This window comes from Equus przewalskii, chromosome 2, assembly GCF_037783145.1.
Source record: "Equus przewalskii isolate Varuska chromosome 2, EquPr2, whole genome shotgun sequence".
NCBI classification, from domain to species: Eukaryota; Metazoa; Chordata; class Mammalia; order Perissodactyla; family Equidae; genus Equus; species Equus przewalskii.
The window spans coordinates 111755655-111772122 of NC_091832.1; the positions used below are offsets into that span (position 1 = coordinate 111755655).

The 16468-nt window shown below is 38.3% G+C and overlaps 1 protein-coding gene across 1 annotated transcript in view; it reads left to right on the forward strand.

Moving 5' to 3' along the window:
• Window positions 1-363: 363 nt before the first annotated feature.
• LOC139081838 (EF-hand calcium-binding domain-containing protein 14-like) overlaps window positions 364-16468 on the forward strand; it is a 52784-nt gene continuing 36679 nt past the window's right edge. The window contains exons 1-2 of the mRNA XM_070609251.1: window positions 364-472; window positions 4025-4123. The gene's annotated coding sequence lies outside the window, so the exon portion shown is untranslated. The remainder of the gene's footprint in view (window positions 473-4024; window positions 4124-16468) is intronic.

Below are 16468 nucleotides of genomic sequence, written 5' to 3' on the forward strand. Positions count from 1 at the left end.
TGTGCATCACTGTGTATTCACATTATGTGTATTCACATTAGTTTATACAAGATATGTATAAACTCATCCTGATTATTTTTTTCTCAAAGATAGTAATAAATAATGATTCTTTTTATAACAATTTTCTTATAATCAACTTTGCTAGAAAACGTTGATTCCATTTGACTAGATATGCTTGTATTTATAACTATAAACTCAAAATTCTCAATATAATTCTGAATTATCAAGCCTCATTCCACTGTCTATACTAAAGATTTAACTTATTTATATGATAGGTATGTTATTTAAAGCATATATGCCACATACTCCAGTGAGGAAAATTCATCATGTTCTAAAAATATCTCAAAAGGAATCTCACTGTATTCTTCCTTTAACAGCATCTTTTAACATTGCCAGTGAGCAGACGGATGTAGAAACAATTAACAGCAGAAAAGAACAGACGGAATCTGAATTCAAAGACTTAACCCAGCAGGTAAGGACAGATTTATGGTTTACTAAGCCTAGACCCAGAGTTTGGAACAGCAGGTAGAGGGAAGACATGATTCAGGAGAAGGGGATATTTTTATTTTTAAAAAAGTGGTCAATGGAACAGAGAGTATCTTTGAATTGCTGATGAACACATACTAAATTGACTTATTTAGGAGAATTGGCTGGCATGTTTTTAGTCTCTCTTTTTGCTTCTCTTTTCCCCCTTCTTAGAAGCATGAAAATCCAATTCTTTTTTACCCTGCTGATTTTTTGACATTTTCTATTTGGCAAAAACGAATTTCTCTCTCTCTCTGGTGTTTCTAATGGACCCGAAACCCACGTGATTAACATGGCTTCCTTCCTCACGCTAGGCTTGGCATCAATAACGCTTTCAGAAATAATGCGTATATCTCCTGAGATCAAGTGCTAATTTCTGCAAGTTCTAGCTACAAAGCTATTATACACGGCCTCCCTTATTCAGCATGAGATCTAAGGGGACAAAAACATTTTTGGTGCTTGGGTTTTTGCCTTTAAATTATTCAGAATGCATTAAAATTGTGCTATTGGACATCAAGATCAAGTTATGAATTTCTTCCTCTCTGGGGGGCACTACCCCACCCCCGACTTGGCACAAACGGGCAATGTTTCAGGTTTCCTAACGTGCTGCCTATTAGCATCACCTGGGGAGCTTTTAAACTAAAACATAGCAGTACCCATACACCCTCTTCAGAGGGTCTCAGGCAATTGTTCTGGAGTAGCACCTGGCATCTAACAATTTTTTAAAGTTCTCCAGGTGATACTAATGTACAACCAGGATTTAAATCGTGGGCTGACTCTACCCAACCTCACAAAATTGAAATGTTTAAATAAGAAAGGCATTGGCAAAATCAATGATTTGTGATTAAGTCACATAAATTATTTCCATTGAAATAAAAATCCTTTGTCAAGGCAAGGCAGTCATGCTGGTGAAATATTTCTGCTTACCCAAAATTCAACTTTGTGACTGAAGCTTAAAGGCAGTTCTGGTAAAGTAATCTTTCTTTCTGTTAACTCCCACAACCAATTTATCTGCAAATCAAAATATGCCCAGAACCTGATCACTTTGCATGAAGTCCACTTAAACCACCCTTGTCCAGGTTGCCATCCTCTCTTACCTGGAAAACTCAAAGTCTACCAACTGGTCTCCCTTTTCCAGTATGGCACCCCTACAGAATGACCCTTAAAGATGTAGGTCAACTCATGCCACCCCTCTGTGCAAAGCCTTCAAATGTCTCCCCATTCCGCACCCAACAAGAGCCTAAAGGCTTACAACATCACAAGGCCCTTCGTGGCGTGGATCTCCCTTCTAAACCTCACCTCCCCCGCTCTCTCCCTTGCTCACGTGGCTTCTGCTGCATCTCACAGATTTCAGGCAGGCTTCTGCCTTAAGATCTTTGCACTGTTGGTCCCCACTTCCCAGAATGATCTTCCCAGATATCTGCTCAGCTAACTCCCTCACTGACTTCACCTTTCTTAAACTTCTCAATGAGACCTATCTTGATCACTCTATCTAAGTTGTAACTGCCCCTTTCCCAATACTCCTTAGCCCACTCTCCTTTTTCTTTTTTTCTATAACATGATCATGTTTTTAATTCTATATAATTTGCTTCTTTATTATTTTTATTGCATAGTGTCTGTCCCTTAGAACACGAGTTCCACAAGGGCAGAGTCTTTTGTGTCTATTGTTTAGTGATCTATTTCAAGGGCCTGAATCAGTGTGTGGCACATAGTAGGTACCATGAATAAATATTTGTCAAATGAATAAGTGACTGAATAAATACAAACAGCAATCCTGTACAATTATGTTTTTAATGGTAATTGATCATTTCTTTTAAAATATGGTAAGATCTTGTATTTGTAGGACTATTGCTACATTTCTAATTAGTTTTACATGCTAAATATAGTGTTCTGAGTGCTTCGACACTCCTGGAAGCCTCTTCAGGACCTCAAATTTTTTCTCACAGGGAAAGAGGTATACAAAATATCTATTGCAGTATTAAGAGTGCATTCCATCAAATTATCCCTTCATCTCTTAAAATAATCATCATTTCGTCCATGTAGACACAACTTTCCACTTCATCTTCATATTTAACTTATAAAATAAACCTACTTCACTATGTATCAAGCAACTTACTTGTCTTCCCATTATTCTTCACCAGGATACTGGCAAATTAGAATCCTTTATCAGGCTTAAAATAATTTCTTAATTGGGAACTTCACCAATTAAAGCGGTTTGATAATATACTTCACTTCTTCAATAGACTTTGAGAGAAGTTAACACAAATACAAATAAGTGCTGTGTCTCTTCTCTTCCCCAATGATAAATGCGATTCTTTTGTTTTTGGCTAATTTTTCTCATTTGTCATTTTATTAATCCAACAAATAATTTTCAACGCCAGGCACTGTTCCAGGCACTTAGTATTATCAATGAGTAAATCAGACAAAGATCCCTTCCCTGTGGAGCTCACATTCTCATCTTTTGATTCAGTTACCAACTCAACCACTGGTTTCATCTGAGTGCCTAAAAATTTCTGTTCCATTCAAATCTTGATTAGATGCATTACTGAAGATGTGTGGAACATGTTAAAGGTAACAAATGCAAATACCAGCTTCCTGCTGATGAATGCTCTTGCTCTGACTGGAGTTATATTGTCCTGAGAATTACACAGCTTGCCAGTGTTGGAGACACTAGCCCTGGGCACGTTGCACTCCATCACTTCCTGCCAGTGTGACATTGGAAATGTTACTTCAGTTCTGAGCTTCTCACAGTTTCTGCGTCTACCAAATGGAAGAATACGTCACAGAGTTGTTTAAAATCCCATAAACCCCCACATTATTAAACAATACACGTATTTGCCAAATCACAGTTATTATTGTTAGGTATAACAAAGAAAACAAAAGAACTCAATACTTTCTACCCATAACATTGGTAAATTGAAGAAAGGAATTCTTGATGATAAAGACTCAGCAAAAATACTTTCCCAGTAAAGAAAGCTACCTATCTCTGATGCGAGTGATCTCCTCATTAGGTTTGAAATCATATATTCTCTACTTTAAAGAGAATTTATGACCAAGCCAGATTACGGCAAATGCCCTTACTCTGCTCCCATTACCTAGGCTTTTTTCTTCCCCATACTTGTCACACTCATGATTACATGGTTCACGTCTGACTCCACCACTTTGTAAGCGGCAGGACAGCAGGAGACAGGCCTTAGCATCCCGTAGGGTAGTCTGTTTGCCGCCGAATGCCCAGCGCACAGCACAGGCCCTGGGAGACAGGAGATACGCAACAGAATCCTTTTTCATTGTAACACAATCAGCAAGAAATTTATAATTTGCCTCGGGGAAGGTCTGTTTATATTTTTTAGTATAGATAGCCTAAGTCATCTTTAGGAAATTTAGGTGCAAATATCTCAGAAAACAAAACAGACCAATTGTAACAGTTTTATTTTTTCCATGAATTTGTTATATCTGTTGGGATTTTTGTTGGTTTGTTTACTTCCATTTTACTTTGCAGAGAATTGCTTCCACAGAAACTATTATTTCCAGGAATACAGAAGAGCAGTCCACATCAGCTGAGAAAAATGAAACTGGCATTCCTAAAGAAAAAAGCCAGGTACTGTCATGCGGGCACCAGGAACAGGCTGAGAGGAAAAGGATGCAGCTCCCTGGGCTACAGGCCAGTCTTTGCTTTTGCCTCTGTTAGCGAGGTTCTAGGCCAAGTCCTTCTATGAATTTCTTGGTGAACGTCACAGTAACCCTGTGAGGGGCCTGCTGTTATTGCCTCCAGGTTGTCAGTGAAGAAGCTGGCTTAGAAAAGTGAAGCTAAGAATTCTCAGAGGTACAAACTGGTAAGAAGGCCAACTGGGTTTCCAGTCCAGGACTCTCTGACCCCAGATCATGAGCTCTGGACGGCTACTTGCTCTCATGAATGTCCTTTGTGATTCTGATCCTAACTGAGTTCAAATAAGAATAGTTTTGCCTATATTATCTACAAAAAGTAGACTCAGGAGAATATCAAGACCCAAACAATGGATGTATTTTTTCCAATTTGTTTGTTTAAAAAGATGCCATGAACAATCTAGTTTCAATGAGCAATTTCTTTCTCCAAAGTAGTAATGTTGAAAAACTGCTATCTTTATTGTTAGAAGGAAAAAAAAATATCCTGTAATATTACAAAGTAACACTCAGTAGTGAGCATTGCTTAGGACTTCCTGAGACACAGAAGAAAACAAAATGGCATTAACGAAAATGTCTATGAGAAGCAAAATCTGGGCAACGTTTCCATATTGTTTGCAATATCCTTCTATCATGTACATAGACAAAGAATTGGTATATATAAGTTAAAATAAGTAAATTCTTATATTCAGTGTTTTAAGTGACACCCTAATAAAAATGCTAAACTAAGTTTAAAGCCGTGAAAAGCCTCTAGCTATATATTATTTACTGGGTGGTGTAAAAAATGTTAGAAAAAGTGGGCTATTCAATTGTGTAAAGTTTCTGGTTTTAAGGACCTCACAACAATTTGTAAATTATAATTTTAGATATTACCATTTCTTAAGACTATAGTAGAAGGATATTACATTAGGTTAACTCCCATTCTCTTGGGGAATAAATTGACACACAAGCAGATAACTTACCCAAAATGACTCCAGTTTCCAGCAGAGCCAAGTATGGGAAAGAGGCCCTCTTGCAAAATGTCCCCACATCCTCATATATCATGTGCACGAATCCAAAAACTTTGTTTCTCACCTCTAAACTATATCAGGAGCTGCTTACTGTTGAAAATGGGATTAAATGGTATTATCACAAAAGAGAGAGCTTGAAATTTTGGTGAAGGTGTTGAGGTGACATCAAAAACATGAAAAAGTCTAGGGAAAATGGTGAAAGAATGGAGATATGAGGAGAAAGAAGATTATTCTTTTAGAAATGGTGCTGTTGCCATTCTTTAGAGTAACAGTTTTTATTTCCTCAAACCCTTTGGGCTGTCCAACAGTTTCTTTAGAAGCCAACATGAAGATTACTAATCCATATCATTTTGCTACAAGTACATGCTAGACATTAATTTCTTTTAGCCATAGTAGCAAGCACAATAAAGTCAAGGAATTCTTAAACTATGTTTTTTGCTAAGCATTTATATAGCACTACTAATTTTTGAATCTTCCTTCCTCACATATAATCATTTTGTAAATCAACTGGGTACATGCAGGAGATGATGTGTGTGTGTGTGTGTGTGTGTGTGTGTGTGTGTGTGTGTCCCAAAGTAGCCCAATGCTAACCTTGGCTGTCCTAATGTTCTTTCATTTGGATGCGCTTTGGATGAAAACAATTGCAAAGCACAAATGTAGACTGCCAGGAAGGTGACTCCTCTCTAATATTAGATTACAATCTTGTTTCTATAGAAATGAATTACCTATTTGCACTGCTGTCCTAAACCTTGGTTTAAAGATCCAGATGTTTCCCTAGCATATTGCTGGTCAAGACTTAGCATTTAATTAGGTCTTTATAGGGATGGGTTCAGGAGTCTCTCTATTGGTGCAAAATGTCCTTATGCTGCTATGCTTGCAGTTCTACCAAAGAAAGCAAAGTGCCTTCAAAAAAACCAGTAATGGGTGCTCATGGAGAAGAAGGTCATTCTACACAGACAGGAGGTGTTCTCTCTTGCCAGCTCATGTGGCTGGCTGACTATTTTTAGAATCAGGTGGTATCTACTCTCAATTTCTCAGAGAACTCTGTCGGGGTCGATGCCTGGTTTGAATTGCTGACAGCAGCTCCGGCCAGGTTACTGCTTGACAGCCTCTGCTGCCAGCTGCATGGCTGTCTTCCTGCCAGCCGCAAGCTCACTGGGGCTGCCTCCTGGTGCTCCCAGCTGCCACGGACAGCCCCTGCCAGTCACTCGCTGGGGGCTCTGCCAGCTCCACAGCCGTCCTTACCTGCCACATGGCAGCCCCTGCGCCCCTTGTGTCAACCCTGCTGTCACGTGCAGAAAAACCACTCAGTGGGTTGTCTAAAATTAACTTTCCACAGAGTCTCTTTCTCCTGAGCTCAGTGTCTGTGTGAGGTGTGGTTTAATTCTCTTCTTTTAGACACCAGGCACATTTTGTGCTAATGGATTCTTTTGCTGGTACACTGGCTGAGATGCCTTTACAAATGTAAGTTTGTTTCTCACACTTTGGACCACAATTTCCTTGAACTTAAGATCATTGAACAAAAACAACCAAATTTTAAGTTTGGAATTCAGGTTCTAACAAAGTACAGGAACTTGAAATGATCTTCTCCTAAAGTATACAAAAAAGCATAAATTAGCAGGAGAAGCATCAGAATTCATACTTCCACATTGCTCAGTCCCCAGGATATATTAGTGGGCAGACTTCTCAAAGTCTTGAATAAACAACTGCCACCAAAACATCTACCAAAAATTTTAAAATAGTAATCAAATACCTACTGTGCTCTAAAATACGAGGAAAGATGGAGAGAGACAAAAATTCCGAAGACATGGGCTCTCTTAGTAAGCAGCTTTCAATTTACTTTGGGATTGAAATAATGTTTTACAGATTATTATAACACCAAAAAATCAGCTCACGTTTAATTAGATATTGCACACCACATGATATGTGCACAGACAGCACTCGGTGTTTAGGGGAAGGAAAGGTAATTGGTTGCTACACTGAGCTGTGAAGACTTCTGAAGGAAGTGGGTTTTGAACTGAGCCAACTTGACGTCATTAGAGAATTTGTGGTAGAAAATTCTGTGCCCAGATTTTGAAATCTCTTCAACGTCCAGGTCACGCAGCCTGAATATTACGTTGTCAGCAACGAGAAGCGATTGAAAGTGTCTTGGGTAGAGAAGTGGCATGATGAACTTTGGACTAGGTTGAACCATATGAATTTGCCCTTTTTTGCAAGTCAAAAGCATTCAGCATCAGTACTTTCTTAAGGTTTGACCTTATATCAAAGACAAGATGAAGAGAAAAGAACCAGAGAAGTTTTCTCATGAATCTCTTGCTCTATCGAGTAATTTGCCAAATTACTCCCTTTACTAGTGTCTATTTTCTTAAACAAAGACAGAAAAGAATAAGAAAAGAAAAAGATGCAAAGACAGAACGAAAGGAGAGGAAACAAAAACGCAGGAAATCAGGAAGAATCATGGAGTATCTTAAAGGTTCTTTAACATTGAAAAAGCATATCTTCTTGGAAAGCTCTCCAGTAAATCTGCACTAACACTTTAGCAAGGTCACTGGAATAGAGCAATCCTGAAAAATGTATACATGGGCCTAGTTCAAGTTTAACAAAAGATAACTTGACATATTTTCTTCCTTTCCTCCCCAATTAGCTGTTATTTACATTTTCTAAAAGAAAATTAATTCACCTTTCCAGGCTCTAAACAAATTCTGGTAATCTGTGTCTTAGTCTAACACTTGAAATTACAATCTAGAGATAGCAGAGGATATCCATTTACTTGCATTACATTTGATGGAAGATTTGTTATTTCTGCTAAACTTCATATGATACGTTTGAAATGCCAAACATTTGGCTTCACAAAGTACAAGCACAGTGTCCTGCTGCTCTATAATATTCAAAGCTGGGATCCTTTAACTCTCAGCCCACACTCTGGGACCTCTTCACCTCCACAGAAAAGAAGACAAGGAGCCCAGCTCAGGCATGAGGTCAGCAGAACACCATTCTTATTGTTGATCCTGTATAATGCCATGCAGGGCTTCCTGCCATGACTAAAACTTCATGTTGATTTCTAACATCCCATTCATTTGGCCCAACAGCTTTCTGCTTCCTTCTTCTCTGCAACAATTCTTCCCCCAGCTGGACACTTTCTGTAGGTCCATTACAGAGAAGAACGATATTTCCTTGTCCACTCTTTACCCTGCTTTCTCTGAAATAACTATGAGGAAACAAAGGGGACAGTATAATAGACAATGGTAAAATTTCAAATACAATACTGGTCACGAGAACTGTAATCTTCATTCAAGTGAAACTGGGTCTAGACATGGTCTGGCCTGCTTTCTACATTGTTCTTTCACTGCCACAATGTTCTCCTATTTCTGTGGAATTTGGGGTCCAATAAAATATCTCTCTTTTCTTCTTAGAAAACTACTGACTTTCCTTTGTTCTTAGGCAAGAAGCTCTAATCTTCATCTCTGTAATTCTCTGAGACAGAAAATAAAATTGATAAGAGTATAACTTTGTTAAAATATACAAAGAAATTCATTTACATGTGCCAAGACCTCTGCCAACAGACTGTATTTTAATCCTTGAACTTCCATTGATTGTCTATATCAGTCTTTGCCTAGAAAGACACCCTTCATCTCTGATTCACTTTCCAAGCATCAAAATCCAAGTTTCTAGAGGGTCTGGAAAGGTAATATAAATGAGTGACAAGGAGCCAGGTATAAAGAAAATAAAGAGTGACAGGGCCTGTGATGATCTGGAGAACTCATGCCCCATCTTAAGGGGGTCACAGAAAACAAGCATTAGTCAATAATTGCCTTATAAAAAGCTGGGCCTGTGTTTCCAGACCTTTACATTTTTAATTTGAGAAACTAATTCAAAATTATTCTAAATATTATGTTAATCAAATGACAAATCTTTACAAATGAACCTTAAAAACATTCATTCTGATGATAACTAACTTTACGCATGCAAGTAAGTAGTCCATCTGTATCAAGGGCTGGCAAATCTTTCCATAAAGGGCCCAATAGTAATGATTTTCTATTTTGCAGGTAATATGGCCACTAGTCTCTGTCACTGTAGTGAGAAACCAGCCATATGTACACAAACGATCCATGCTTATTTTCCAATAAAACTTTATTTACCAAATAATGGTAGGAAGCTACATATGGCCCATAGTCACAGTTTCCTGAGCCCAATCTTTACGTACTTTTATGACGCTACATGCTGAGAGTTTTACTGAGTGTATACCTAATAGTCCATCTATTCCTGACATCTTAACTTAAGCAAAGCTGGCTTCCTTGGGTTCTGAATCAGATTAGGCCCCCTGCTTGGTGTTTCCATTGCACCTGTGCCTGCCCTACTATAATATTCACCAAAACATCAGATTGCTTTGTCACTTTTAATTGGCGCTGCTTTTAGTAGACTATAATCTTTAGGAGAACAATAACTTTGTCATGTTGCTTGGTATCTGCTGTGCCTTGAACATAACAATCTTTCAATAAACATTTTGAGTATTTTCTCTTCCCTAATTAATCTTAATTGGACATGTTTTACTACTTTATTTTTAGAAGGAGAAGTCAGGAAGATGTAAGATGTTAATTGTTTGCTATGCCTTCACCTAAACTAGAATGTATCATTGTCAGAGTTATTCCTATGAAATGGAACATTTGATTTTTGTGGTCTTAGCATTAGGAAATTATGAAACTGATAATAGTGATTCTTCTGGCATAACATAAGGATTAAGAGCCAGATTCCTGGAACCAGACTCCTTGGGTTACAAATTATGGGTCCACCACTTACTGTGTGTTATTATTCAAGTTACTTAGCTTTTCTGTTAACTCAGTTTTCCTGTCTATAAATTGTGGCTAATTCTCATACCTTCCTAGTAGAAAGATAATGGATGTAAAACCCTTAGAGAAATACCTAGATATCCTAAGTACTCAATAAATATAAGCCAATCTGTTCATTGTCCCTGCTCGAAATCATTCCTTAGTCTCTTCCAGGACCCTGTCAAATCCACTCAGTTACGCCTTTGTAGGGACACCCCACTGGAACTGCCCTGGTACACTTAGCAGTGACCTCCATGTCACCACCTCTAATGATCCTTCCACTGACCTCATCTTACCAGATCTCTGGGCAGCACTTTGATACAGGTGTTTCCTCCCTCTTTCTTGAAAAATGTTCTTCACTTTACAGAATACCACTTTCTCTTGCTTCTTATGCCTACTTCACTGGTCACTTCTCAACCTCATTCCTGCTGCATCTCCATATTCTCATTCTCTTGATCTTAGAATGCTCCTAAGCTCAGGACTTAAATCTTTTCATCTTCTCTCACTCCAAGGTGATGCAATTTACATCCAGGGCTTTAAATACCATCTAGATGCTGATGACTCCAAATTCATACTCTAGCACCGAACTTTCGCATGAACTGCAAACTAACACACCCAGCTCCTACTCAAAATCTTGACCTAGCTGTCTAATTAGAATTCCAAACTCTGTATGTCTGAAACAAAAACCACTTTTTTTGGTTTTATTTTTTTGATCTTTTTTTCCAGGTTTTTTTGAGAAATCATTGACATATATCACTGTATAAGTTTAAGGTGTACAGCACGATGGTTGATTTACATATATTGTGAAATGATTACCACAATAGTTTTAGTTAACATTGATCACCTCATATAGATACAATAAAAAGAAAGGAAAAATAATTTCTCCTTGTGATGAGAGGTCCTACCATCTACTCTCTTAACAAATTTCCTATATATCATACAGCAGGGTTAGCTATAGTCATGATGTTGTACATTACATTCCCAGTACTTATTTATCTTATAACTTGAAGTTTGTACCTTTTGACCATCTTGCTCCAATTCTTTCTCCCCCCACCCTCCACATCTGGTAACCACAAATCTGATCTCTTTATGAGTTTGGTGTGGTTTTTGTTTATTCATTATAAATTCCACATATGAGATCATACCGTATTTGTCTTTCTCTGTCTAACTTATTTCACTTAGCATAACACCTTCAAGGTCCACCCACGTCATTGCAAATGGTAGGGTTTCCTCATTTTTTATGGCTGAATAATACTAATTGTATTTATGGATATATAAATCACAACTTCTTTATCCACTCATCCATCAATGGATACTTAGGTTGTTTCCATATCTTGGCCATTGTAAATAATGCTGCTATAAACATGGGGGTGCAGATACCGTTTCGAGTTACTGTTTTCATTTCCTTTGAATATGTTCCAGGAAGTGGGATTGCTGGATCATATGGTAGTTGTATTTTTAATTTTTTGAGAAACCTCCATACTGTTTTCTGTAGTAAATGCATCAACTTACATTTCCACCAACAGTGCATGAGTGTTGCCTTTTGTCCACAGCCATACGAGCATTTGTTATCTCTTGCCTTTTTGATTATGGTCATTCTAGCGAGTGTGAGGTAATATCTCATCATCGTGGTCTTGATTTGCATTTCCCTAATGACCAGTGATGTGGAGCAGTTTTTCATGTACCTGTTGGCCATTTGTATATCTTCTTTGGAAAAATTTCTATTCAGATCCTTTGCACATTTTTTAATTGGATTATTTGTTTTTATGCTATTGAGTTGTTTGAGTTCTTTATATATTTTGGCTATTATCCCCTTATGAATAATATAGTTTACAAATAGTTTTTCCCATTCCATAGGTTGTCTTTTCACTTTATTGATGGTTTCTTCTGTTGTGCAGAAGCTTTTTAGTTTGATGTAGGGCTCTGCTTATTTTTATTTTATTGCTTGTACTTTAGGTGTGATTTCCAAAAAATCAATACCAAGACTCATGTCATGAAGCTTTTTCCTATGTTTTCTTCTAGGAGTTTCATGGTGAAACCAAATTCTTGATATCACATACACATACACAAACGCCTGCTTCTTCCATAGTCCTTTCTATCTTATAAACGACAACTTGGGGGCCAGCCTGGTAGCATAGCAGTTAAGTTTGCGTGCTCTGCTTCAGCAACCCGGGGTTCACCAGTTTGGATCCCAGGAGTGTATCTACACTCCTCTTATCAAGCCATGGTGTGGCAGGCATCCCACATGTAAAGTAAAGGAAGGTGGGCATGGATGTTAGCTCAGGGCCAATCTCAGCAAAAAGAGGGGGATTGGCAGTGGATGTTAGCTCAGGGTTAATCTTGCTCAAAAAAAATAAATAAGAATAAATAAATAAATAAATGACAACTTAATTTTTATTAGTTGTTCAGGCCGAAATACTTAGAGTCAACCTCAGTCTTCACTCTTATTACCCACAGCCCATACATCTGCAAATCCTGTCAACTCTACCTTTAAAATATCCCCAGGATTCAAATACTGTTCACCATATTTACCATCTCCACCCAGTCCAGGTCCTACCATCTCTCACATGATATATTCTGGTAGTTTCTGGACTGATGTCCTGCTCTTCAACTTTGTCCTTCTTATGGCCTATACTCCACACAGCAGCCAGTGTGATACTTTAAAACAGAAATCAGATCATGTCACTCTGCTGTAAACCCTCAATGGCTTTGCGTCTCACACAATAAAGTCCTAACTTCTCAACAAGGCACAGAAGGCTCTCCATGGTCTGCCTCTGCCAGCCTCGCTCACCTTATTTCTCCACACTCTCCTTATCATTCATTGAGCTCTAGCCCTCCTCACCATGATTTGAAAACACCAACAACACTCCTGACCCGGGCCTTCACCAGTAGAGTTTTCTTTATCTGGAATTCTCTTCCCCCATCACCCCTCAGCTCCTTCACTTCCTTCACGACTTTGCATGAATAACACCTCGTCATAGCGACTTTTGTATCTACCCTGGTAAAACACAGTAACACCCCCTCCTGGGGGCCAGCCCACTGGCATAGTGTTTGGGTTTTCTCCCTCTGCTTCCAACGCCTGGGTTCGTGGGTTCAGATCCCGGGTGTGGACCTACACCGCTCATCAAGCCATGCTGTGGTGGCGTCCCATATACAAAGTGGAGGCAGATTGGCACAGATTTTAGCTCAGGGATGATCTTCCTCAAGCAAAAAGAGTAGGATTGGCAACAGATGTTAGCTCAGGGCCAAAAAAACAGTACTCCCAATCATAGCCTAACCTCCTTGTTGTGCTTTATTTTTGTACAAAACAGTTATCACTATTTGACATGTTATATGATATATACAGTACATTGTCTGTTCCCTGTACATTCACTAGAATACCAGCAGCATGAGAACAGGAACTTTATTGCTCTCTTGATTGCTCTATCTGCAACATTTTCAATAATACTGAACACTGTAGATGTTCGATAGATGATTTTGAATGAATTTGTCATATTTATCCAGAATTTATGTATATTTGCAAATATTTCCAAAAAGTTTGTTTTGTGATATTCTATGGTTTTAAGTAATATTTCATGGCTAGAAATGCCAGGCCCCTCCCCAAGCAGATTCTAAGTGGATTCCAGAGGCATATGGGGCAAATAAAGACCAAAACCAGTGGTTTTCAGACAGTATGTAATTCATGAGGCTACGCTTGTTAAAGATATGAGGACAAAGTTACAAAGTGACATGAACCAAAGGTCCTGGATTAGAGTAGAAATAGAGGCCAAAGATTAAGACTCGGAAAAACAAGAAAAAGTTATAAGAAAAAAAATACGAGTACAAATACTGAGTGAGTCTATTTAACTCTGGCAACGTAGGCCGTGTCTTTCTCCTGTGGAGCTCTTCCTAGTGGCTGTGTGAGCGTAGTCATACTACACAGCATCAAAAGCCACCACCCCATCTCTTCCCAGCAGAACCTCTGTGTTACGAACTTTTGTAATCTCAGTGCTTGGTAAAGTATTCCACACATAGTAAGCACCTAATGAGCATGCAATGACGACGGTGATAATAACAAAAAAAGAAAGACAGAGGAGATTTACAGCCCCAACGTATTAAAATGCACATGAGATTCTCAGTGGGTGAATACTCTCAGAAATGTGTTCCTTTAGCAGCTAATGCACTTTCCTTGCATTTTGTGTCCCTGTTGAAGTACAGACTACTGATTGGCAGCTAAGCAAACAGAGGAAACAATCTTTGATTCACCTTTCTTGGAAAAAGTTGTGAAAGACCTAAGGAAGTACATGTCAAAGAGAAAAGAGGATTCTTCTTTGGGATCTCCCCGGCAGTGATGACAACCTTTCAACACTCTGCTTATTTAGTATTTTCATACCCGTCATTTCATTTCTTTCAAAGAACACTCAATAACACCTTTAACTTGACAGCATCTTCCTCATGTAAATATTAAGGAAAATCCTGAAATTTCTCTATTGTCTTAGCCCAAAGAATCTTATTGGTAGCTGGGTATATTGCAACTAACGTATGAGCTACTTTGTCCTTACCACACTTGGAAAATTATCCAAACTACTGTTCTTCCTCATCAAAAATAAATTCTCAGTGAATAAATATCTGACAATTACCATTTTAATGGGTTTTGTTTACACTTGTCACACATATCACAAAACCTAGCAAAGGTAAACTTAGCTTCATCCAAAGGACTGTGACCGATTTGGTTGGGTTTTTTTTGTGTTAAATAATATATTATTTGATGTTTATATGGCATTGATATAATATTTGATGCGTGGTGTTTAATTTTCTGCAATGCAAGCCTTTGCATCTCATTCAGGATAAAATCTGCTTAACTAAATTTGGGGGACAATTTTCCAGGGACTACCCTTGTTTATTCCTCTAGTCTCGGCATAGTTACTAACAATGCCCCTTTCATTCTGAAAAGTGATTGGATGATTAATGAGGTGGTCATGCTTCCAACACAACTACTTCATGATGTTTATGTTTCTCCAAAAACTTTTTAACTCCTCTGTTGACACTGTTTTCAAGGTCAATCACCCCAACTGGAATATTAGAACATTATTTTATAATTGAATCTCATCTTTTGACCAGAATAGTATTATAAAACTTGATCGCTCATGAAAGAATTAAATCAAAATATTTTCCACTTGTTTCTAATAATCAAGCATACTTTTAGGAAAAGAAATATCTGTCCATGAGAATTTCAAAAATATGTTAGCAACTAAAGGTAGAAACAACGGTAGAAACAAAGGCAGGAATACGAGTAGGAGCAAGAGCAGCAGTCGCAGCAATGGAATAATAACTACTACTTACTGGACATTTGCTATTTTCCAGTCATTGTGCTAAGCACCGTATATAAGTAAGTGTATATTCTTCATGTCAGGCATGAGAAGTAGATATTATTAGCTCTGTTTTATAGATGAGAAACTGGGGCTTTGGCTTGGTAGTTTTAGGTAACTTGACCAGACCTCACGGCTAGCAAATTGAGGGGCAGACACTCCAGACCTGTTTAAATTGATTCCAAAATCCGTGGCCCTCAACATGGAGCCATGCTGCCTTTCCACTCTCTCATTCTAGGAAGAAGATTATGAAGTGCATGGATGAGGATGGTATGTCCTGGAATAGTGGCGATCCAGTGTGGCTGGAGCATGAAGTGATGGTGGAAAGGCAATGTGGAGCTATCTTACAAAGGACCTCATAGCCACATTAAGAAATGTTTAGCTACATACATATAATAAGGACTTAATCGAGTTTTTCAAGCAGCATAGTGACAAGATCAAATTTGTTTCAGAAACACGTGTTTGAGGGAAGGGAAGAGATAAAATTAGAAAGGAGAGAGACTAGACATAGCAAGCCCAGTTAGGAGACTAGCTCTAGAAAAGAGATAACAAGATCCTGAATAAAATCTTCGGCAGAGAGAGTGGCATGGAGGGGATGTCTTTGAGAGATATTTAGGAGACAGAGAAGGATTTTGGACTGACTGGCTGAGGTAAAGGACAATGAATAAGAAGAGATGGGTGACGCTGAGGTATGGCTTGAATTCTTGAGCAAAAGGCAGTGCTTTACACTAAGAGAATGTGGATGAATTCAGGTCAAGGTCTTTTCTTGGGGGCAAGTAGAAATAAAGAATTGAGTTCAATAATTATGAAGTTTGTGGACCCTGGTGTTCATATCACAATGACAAGGGATGGGATGGAGAAGAAGAAGCCTAGAACGAATCTGTGATAGAAAAGGTCACAAGTTAAAATATTTTGAAAAGTTGAGTACAAGAAGTAATTAAGACATAAAAGAGAATGTAAAAGTCAGGCTACAGGATTTCATACCAACCTTTAACCCGCTTGGATTCCTGTCTTATGTCAGAGAATTCATAATGATTCTTTGCTCTTCCTCGCGCAAGTAGAAAAACGATCTAGCTCTTTTCTGTTTTACCTGGTACAA